The sequence below is a fragment of the Arachis ipaensis genome, chromosome B05 (assembly GCF_000816755.2).
Source record: "Arachis ipaensis cultivar K30076 chromosome B05, Araip1.1, whole genome shotgun sequence".
In the NCBI taxonomy this organism is placed as follows: domain Eukaryota; kingdom Viridiplantae; phylum Streptophyta; class Magnoliopsida; order Fabales; family Fabaceae; genus Arachis; species Arachis ipaensis.
Window position 1 is genome coordinate 95,414,501 of NC_029789.2, and position 8,423 is coordinate 95,422,923.

Sequence of the window (8,423 nt, forward strand, 5' to 3'; positions counted from 1 at the left end):
GTCTGTTTCTCTACTCGAGTTGCTGGAGACCGTCCTTTTTTCTATGCGTACGATTTCTTTTTTGGTCAGATGAATATCACCATTCCCTTTACTTCTTTTGAGACCAAGCTGTTGTGGTCTTGTAATGTAGCTCCATCCCAGCTTTACCCTAATTCTTAGGGTTTTATAAAGATCTTTCAATTGCTGTGTCGTGAGTTTGACGTCCCTGCTTCGCAATCCCTTTTCTTTTATTTGTTTGTCTTGACGAAACCTGGGATAGTGAAGAAAAAGGCTGCCTGGGTTTCTTTCCAAATTTCGCAAGGGAAGAAAGTTTTTTCTATGTATGACAGTTGTTTCGTGATTTTAAGAACTATTTCTTCAAGGTCCGAGCTGTTGAAGGAGCTAGTCCCTTTTTTCTGGATGAGAATGATGAGCCCACTTTTCCTTTAGAGTGGCAAAAGAATGTTGTTGTATCGCGGTATTCCTGGGAGATGTTGGACGAGGTCGAGCAGGCCTTTGTGACTGTGTTGGAGGAGAATTGGGGGGAGCCTCCCTATCTTGATACCAAAAAATTCTTAGTGGACCCCTCACTCCTTCGAGATGAGCTGGGTAGTGTTCAATTTTGGCTCTCCTTGTTTTGTTGAGTTTATTTTTTTACGAGCTCTTTTTTTATTTGTAACTTGGTTTCCTGCTGTGATGTTTTGTTTGCAGAGATGATTAAGAATAAGGAATCCATGAAGGCCTTTAAGAGGGCAAGAAAGGCTACTGTAGCTCAAAACGTCTCAGCTAAGGCGGCCGGTGAGGGATCATCTCAGGTTCAGTCGAAGCCAGCCATACCGAACTCACCGGGGGTGAGGAAGGTAATCTCTACTCCCCGAGTTCGTTTGGCTGATCCTCCTCAAGTTTCTGTTTCTGGTGCTCCTCTAAACAAAAAACAAAAAACAACTGAGCTTTTCAACTTTGATGCCCCTGACTTTGATGTGGTTGAGTTTGTCGATCAGTAGATTGGTCCTTACGGTACCATTCCTACCGACGATGTCTCTCTCCTTCGTCACTTGGATTTTATTACTCGGAGTAGCGTCAAGATGGCACATATGGGAGCTGTCCTGTACCAAACTGGCCAAGACCTCCCTCTTCATGCTACCAAAGCTTTTATGGAGGAGGCTAAGCAAGAGTTTGACCGTATGAAGTGTTTGAAGGAGGAGCTCCAAGTGAAAGTGACCAAACTTGAGAAGGAGTTGGAGACCGAAAAGGCTAGTTCTGTTAACTTGGCGGCTTCTGTGAGGTTGGCTGAGGATACCGCCTTGAGGCACAAGGATAGCTATGTTACGGCCTATAGGGAAGTGATGCGTCTCAGGGAGGAGTTGGAGTCTGCCCGGGTTGATTATGTTGAGCTCCAAGGTCACCTTGTAGGCAACGTAAATGCTGCTTATGAGAACCTGAAGGAGCAAGTTCGGGTTCTTGCTCCCGAGGTCGACCTTACTCTTTTTAGTCTGGACAATGTTGTGAAGGATGGCAAGATTGTCCCTGATGATCCTGATGATGATGATGTTGAACCTCCCCTTGTGCTTACTGCCAAGGCCTCCGAAGTGCTGACTTCTTCCACTCCTTCAGCTGAGGTTGATCATCCCGTGTCAGATCCTGACTGTCAAATCTTGAATCGGGATGATAGGACTGTGGATGCTGTGCCTATTCAGACTCGCCCTCCTTCACCTCGTGCTGCCGAGAAGCCTTCGGGTCTTCCCTGATTATGTGAATGCTTTGTGTAGATAGCCCGTCTTGTGGGCTTTTTAAACTCTTTATTTTGTAAATGATGTTTGCTGGCTGTTGACACTCTTTTAGTTGCTTGTTTAGCAACTTTATTTTGAAAAACAAAGTAGTTTCCAAGCTTTTGGGGCTGATTTTGGTGGCCTCTGAAGCTTGTTATTATTATAACTTTGTTTTTATATCATGTCTGTCTGCACTCGACTTGGCACCTTTCTAGGTTTTGTGAATGATGGAACCTTTCATTGTCTGACCTCTTTGGATTGGCTCGATTCCTTTGCCTGCTCTTTTTTCCAGTAATTCGCTTTGTTTGGATCTTGCTTAGGTCTTTATTAGGAATTACCTTATATAACACTTAAGGTCTTTTGGGAGGCCGATTTCGTTGTGTCGGTTTCGTCCGAGTTATTGTTAGTGATCCTCTTTGGACTTTGTTTAGGTCTCTTTCAGGGATTACTTTTGTGATCTCTTATTTTGGGCCGACTTCATCATGTCGGGCTCTTCTAAGTTATTTTTGTAATCCTCTTTCTTGGACCTTGTTCAGGTCTCTTTCAGGGATTACTTCTATAACTTTTATGCTTTGGGCCGACTTCGTCATGTTGGGCCCTTCTAAGTCATTTTTGTAATCCTCTTTCTTGGACCTTGTTCAGGTCTCTTTCAGGGATTACTTCTATAACCTTTATGTTTTGGGCAGACTTTATCATGTCGGGCCCTTCTAAGTTATTTTTGTAATCCTCTTTCTTGGACCTTGTTCAGGTCTCTTTCAGGGATTACTTCTATAACTTTTATGCTTTGGGCCGACTTCGTCATGTTGGGCCCTTCTAAGTTATTTTTGTAATCCTCTTTCTTGGACCTTATGCAGGTCTTTTTCAGGGATTACTTCTATAACTTTTATGTTTTGGGCCGACTTCGTCATGTCGGGCCCTTCTAAGTTATTTTTGTAATCCTCTTTCTTGGACCTTATGCAGGTCTCTTTCAGGGATTACTTCTATAACTTTATGTTTTGGGCTGACTTCGTCATGTCGAGCATTTCTAAGTTATAGTAATCCTCTTTTATAGGGTTGGTCAGACCTCTTTCCAGGGTTTACTTATAACTTTGGTCGACTTGGTCCGACTTCTTAATGTCGGCCAGTCTTTAAGTTATTATTTAGCAATCCATCTTATCAAGACCTGGTCAGGTCCTTTCTCTGGATCACTTTCGATAACTTCTTGTATTATTCTGTTTTCATCTTTGCCGATTTGTAGAAGGTGGGTTCAATCCTTGTTTAGTCGACCTTTAGATGAATTTGGTTTCATCTCTATTGGTCTTTATCGTGATCGTGCAGTGAATTTGTTTTTCACTTTCTGCCGATATGTTGCTTTATAATCGTGTGATGAATGTTTCAGATTAATGCGTCTTGAAAACTTGTAGAATCATCTAATATATTTTATTTAAAAGAAAATGCAAATATGTACATGCGGAGTTTTTATCCTTTTAAGTCGGATAATTTGTGGATCTCAACTTGGTGCCTCATTAAAAAACCTTTTCAGGAAAAAGAGTGCATCCTATGCTGAGATCCTTTACCATCCCTAGCTATAGTACCTTCTTAGGTTACAGGCGTTCCATGACCTGGGAAGCTCTCGCCCCTCGAGTTCGGACAGTCTGTAGTAGCCCTTCCCAAGTACTTCTATGACTCAGTAGGGTCCTTTCCAGTTTGGTGCCAGCTTTCCTTCTCCAGGTCGAGTTGTTCTGATATCATTTCGGATTAGGATGAGATCATTCTCAGTGAAACCTCGTGGCACTACCTTTTGATTATATCTTGAATCCATTCGACATTTTAATGCTTCTTTCCTGATTCGAGCTCTCTCTTGGATTTCGGAAAGTAGGTCGAGCTCTTCCCTTTGAAGTTGGGAGTTGGCTTCTTCATTGTAATGGACCACTCTAGGCGACCCTTCCTCAATTTCCACTGGGATCATTGCCTCCGTTCCGTACGCTAATCGGAAGGGTGACTCCTTTGTGGTGGAATGTGGCGTTGTCCGATATGCCCATAGAACTTGTGGGAGTTCCTCAGCCCAGGCTCCTTTTGCGTCCTGTAACCTCCGTTTTATCCCAGCTAATATGACTTTGTTGGCAGCTTCGGCTTGTCCATTGGCTTGAGGATGTTCTACAGAAGTGAATTGTTGTTTTATATTTAAGTCGGCCACTAACTTTCTGAAGCCTGTATCTGTGAATTGTGTGCCATTGTCTGTGGTGATGGAGTATGGGACCCCGAACCTTGTGACAATGTTTCTATAAAGGAATTTTTGACTTCTTTGAGTAGTGGCATTAGCTAGAGGTTCTGCCTTGATCCACTTTGTAAAGTAGTCTACCCCTACTATGCGGAATTTGACTTGTCCCGATCCCTGAGGGAAGGGTCCGAGAAGGTTGAGTCCCCATTTTGCAAATGGCCATGGTGAGGTCACGCTGATGAGTTCCTCTGGTGGGGTGATGTGTACGTTGGCATGTTTCTGGCATGGTAGACATGTCTTTACAAACTCTGTGGCTTCCTTTTGTAGAGTTGGCCAATAAAATTCTGCCCGGAGTACTTTTTTGGTGAGAGCTTGTGCTCCGAGATGATTGCCACAAATGCCACTGTGTATTTCTTCTAAAACTTCCTTTGTGTTGGAAGTCGGCACACACTTTAACAATGGTATTGAAATCCCTCTCTTGTATAGAGTATTGTTTATGATGGTGTAATGTTGTGCCTCTCGTTTTAACCTCTTTGTCTCCTTTTCATCTGTAGGGAGTGTTTCTGCTTTGAGGTAGTTAATTATGGGAGCCATCCATCCTTGATCTTGACCTGTTATGACTAGGACTTTTTCTTCTTCCGAGATGGATGGACTCTGCAGTATTTCTTGGATGAGGCTCCTATTGTTTCCTCTGGTTTGGTGCTGGCTATCTTTGAGAGTGTGTCAGCTCGGGCATTCTGTTCACGGGGTATGTGGTGGATCTTATATTCCCAGAGTCGTCCGAGCTATTCCCTGGTTTTACCCAGGTACTTTTTCATAGTGGGATCCTTGGGTTGGTAGCTCCCCGTTATTTGTGAAGTGACCACCTGTGAGTCACTGAAGATAATAAGTCTTTGAGCTCCGACCTCTTTAGCCAGCTTTAAACCAGCTAGTAGTGCCTCATATTCCGCCTGGTTGTTTAAGGCAGGGAACCTGAATTTGAGGGAAAGTTCAATTTGGGTTCCTTAGTTGCTTTCAATTATCACACCTGCGCCGCTTCCAGTTTTATTCGAGGAACCGTCTACGTAGAGATTCCATTCTGTGGGGGGTTTCCGGTGCGTCTGTAAATTCTGCAATGAAGTCGGCTAAGTATTGTGATTTGATGGCTGTCCGAGCTTTGTATTGAAGGTCGAACTCGGACAACTCGACTGCCCATTGTAAGATTCTGCCTGCTAGATCTGTTTTTTGCAATATCCCTATTATGGGCTGGTTGGTCCGAACCTTAATGGTGTGAGCTTGGAAGTACGGGCGAAGTCGTCAAGATGTTAGTATGAGAGCATAGGCAAATTTTTCTATTTTTTGGTAGTTCAGCTCGAACCCCTGTAGTGCTTTACTGATGAAGTACACAGGTTGTTGCCCCTTGTCGTCCTCTCGAACTAGTGCTGAGGCTACTGCCTGACTTCCTACTGCGAGGTACAATATGAGTGGCTCTCCCTCTCGTGGTCGAGTTAGGATAGGTGGTTGTCCCAGGAATCTTTTGAAATCTTGGAAGGCTTGCTCGCATTCTGTTGTCCATTCAAACTTTTTTCCCTTCCTTAGAGTGGCGTAAAAGGGGAGAGACCTTATTGCTGATCCCGCTAAAAATCTGTACAAGGCTGCCAACCTTCCGTTGAGTTGTTGTACCTCTTTGACACAAGTTGGGCTCTTCATGTCGAGTATGGCCTGGCATTTATCCGGATTTGCCTCGATTCCTCTTTGTGTGAGCATAAAACCCATGAATTTTCCAGCTTCTACTGCAAAGGTGCATTTTGCAGGATTGAGTCGCATGCCATGCTTTCTTATAGTGTCGAACACTTGGACCAGGTCGGACAATAATGTCTCTTCACTTTGTGTCTTTATCAGCATGTCGTCTACATAGACTTCCATGATTTTTCCGATATGATCTGAAAAGACTTTATTCATTAGCCTTTGATAAGTAGCTCCCGTGTTTTTAAGACCAAAAGGCATTATGATGTAACAGTAGTTTACTTTTGGTGTTAGAAACGAGGTTTTTTCTTGATCAGGTGGATACATTGGGATTTGATTGTATCCGGAATATGCATCCATAAACGAGTGGTATTTATATCCGGATGAGGCATCCACCAGAGCGTCGATACTTGGGAGTGGATAAGGATCTTTTGGGTAGGCTTTGTTGAGATTAGTGTAATCAGTGCACATTCGCCACTTCCCATTTGACTTTTTCACCAAGACGACGTTAGCTAGCCATAGTGGGTACTTGACTTCTCTTATGAATCCTGCCTCCAGTAGGGCTTGTACCTGCTCTTCCACAGCTTGGGATCATTCTGGCCCAAGTTTTCTTCGTCTCTGCTGTACTGGCCGAGATCCTGGATAGACCGCCAACTTGTGGCACATTAGTTTGGGGTCTATGCCTGGCATGTCTGCAGCTTTCCATGCAAAGAAATCGACGTTATCTCGTAAGAACTGTACGAGTGATTCCTTTATGTCTCCTCTTAGAATCGTGCCAATATTGGTTGTTTTGTCTGGGGTGTCTCCGATCTGGACTTTCTCTACTTCACCTTCAGGTTGTGGACGGAGTTCTTCTCGCCTCTGAACTCTACCAAGTTCGATTGTGTGGAATTCTTCTCTTCTGCCTCTGAGGTTTAGACTTTCGTTATAACAACGGCGCACCATCTTCTGATCTGCTTTTATCGTAGCTATCCCTTCTTCAGTTGGGAATTTCATGCATAGATGTGGAGTTGAGACTATTGCGCCGAGTTGATTTAATGTTGTCCGACGTATTAAGGCATTGTAGGCTGAACTCATGTCGACCACGATGTAGTCTATCTTGAGTGATCTGGATTAGTTTCCTTTTCCGAAGGTTGTGTGTAGTGAGACGTATCCCAGCGGTTGCACTGGAGTGTCTCCCAGTCCAAACAAGCTGTTTGGATATGCTCTAAGCTCTTTTTCTTCTAAGCCGAGCTTGTCGAAGGCAGTTTTGAATAAGATGTCGTCGGAGCTCCCTTGGTCTATTAGTGTACGATGGAGATTTGCATTTGCCGGTATAATGGTGATGACCATGGGATCGTCATGTCCCGAGATGATACCGGATGCATCTTCTCTGGTAAACGTAATTGCAGGGATGTCGGGTGCTTCCTCCTTTCCTTCGACATGATATACTTCTTTGAGATATCTTTTGCAAGATGATTTGGAGATTTCTCCTCCTGCAAACCCTCCGTGTATCATATGGACATGTCTTTCTGGTGTACGAGGTGATCGCTCCGTTCGTCCAACATCCTCGTCCCTTCTCCTTTTTCTTTGCTCATCGTCCTGGGTGGCCAGATACTGATCTAGTTTTCCCTCTCTCACTAATTTTTTAAGTCAAAGCATTCGTTGGTGGAATGCCCACGGACTCGATGGTATTCACAATATTCGTTTCGATTTCCTCCTTCTTTTTTGCCTTTGAGTGGTCGAGCTGGGGGTATTTTTTCTGTGTGGTAGACTTCTTTGTAGACGTCCACAAGGGACACCCGAAAGGGGGTATAATTATGATATTTTTTAATTTTTTCTCCATGTCGATCTTCCTTTTTTTTGGACTCTTTATCCTTGTAGGTGAATTCGGATTTCGAGGTTTCTCCTAGTCGAGAATTTTCTTCCATGTTGATGTATTTCTCCGCTCGTTCTTGCACTTCATTCAGAGATGTGGGGGTATTTCTTTGATATATATTGGCTAAAAGGTCCCTCATGTAGGCCATTGATGAGGCCCATGATGGCGGCCTCTGTTGGTAGGCTTTGTATGTCTAGGCATGTTTTGTTGAATCTCTCCATGTAGTTGCGAAGACTTTTCCGATCTCCTTGCTTGATTCCTAATAGACTGGGGGCATGCTTAGCCTTATCTTTTTGGATGGAGAATCTGGCCAGAAACTTTTTGGCTAAGTCGTCAAAGCTTGAGATGGACTTCGGAGGTAGATTTTCGAACCATCTAATCGCTGTCTTTGTAAGAGTTGTTGGAAAGGCTTTGCAGCGAACTGCATTTGAGGCGTCGGTGAGGTACATTCTACTTCTGAAATTGCTGAGGTGATGGTTGGGATCTGTAGTGCCATCGTATAAAGCCATATCCAGAAGTTTGAAGTCCTTAGGAATTTTGGTCTTCATGATCTCCCTAGTAAATGGATCTTGATCCTTGCGAGAGTTGTCCTCAGGTGTAGACCGAGTAGCTTTGGCTTTGAGATCGGCTTCGAGTTTTAGAAGTTTATCTTCTAATTCTCGGCGATGCCTTACCTCCTTTTGTAGATCCTTCCCAACTTCTTGTTGCTGCTGGCTTTCTTTTTCAAGTTGCTTTAAACGATCTTGAAGCGCTTCTATCACTCCCGGATTTGATCAGTTTTTGTCCCGGTTAGATTCTGGGGTATCTTTCAGTGTAGTGTCCGCGTTTTTGTGCGGTGTTCTATCCTCTATATCTGAATCGTGGTCGTTGTCATGGTCATCCGCCATGGTGA